Below are 419 nucleotides of genomic sequence, written 5' to 3'. Positions count from 1 at the left end.
GGTCCTTGCTCTTGGCTGCGCAGGGCGGGTGTCACAGCCCAAGGGTGCCACCATGGGGGAGGCTGGGGGCCCTGTTTGGTCAGCCTGGGTTGGGCTGTGCAGGTTTCTTGGGAGTAAAACACTTTTCCTGCTTAATTTGCTTGTTGAGAAGACAGCAGAGCGTTGGTCAGCGAGGGGAGCGGGGCTGGCTGGGGACCGGGGGTGCTGCTGGTGATCGTGGAGCTGCTTCACAGCAGCCTTGGCCCCTGCAGAAGGGCTCAGCTGGGTGAGCTCCAACGTGGACGAGCCCAACCAGCTCCTGTTCCACACCAAGCTCACCTTGAGGAGCAGAACCTGAGCCGTGTTCCTCCTGGCACCCGCTCCGGCGCTGCCGCGTGCCGATGCGGAGCAGGTAATGATTATCCCTGGCCCAACAGGGC

Source organism: Antrostomus carolinensis, unplaced genomic scaffold (assembly GCF_000700745.2).
Source record: "Antrostomus carolinensis isolate BGI_N321 unplaced genomic scaffold, ASM70074v2 scaffold22456, whole genome shotgun sequence".
NCBI classification, from domain to species: domain Eukaryota; kingdom Metazoa; phylum Chordata; class Aves; order Caprimulgiformes; family Caprimulgidae; genus Antrostomus; species Antrostomus carolinensis.
The sequence above is the reverse complement of the archived record's forward strand: the minus strand, read 5'-3'. Positions refer to the sequence as shown.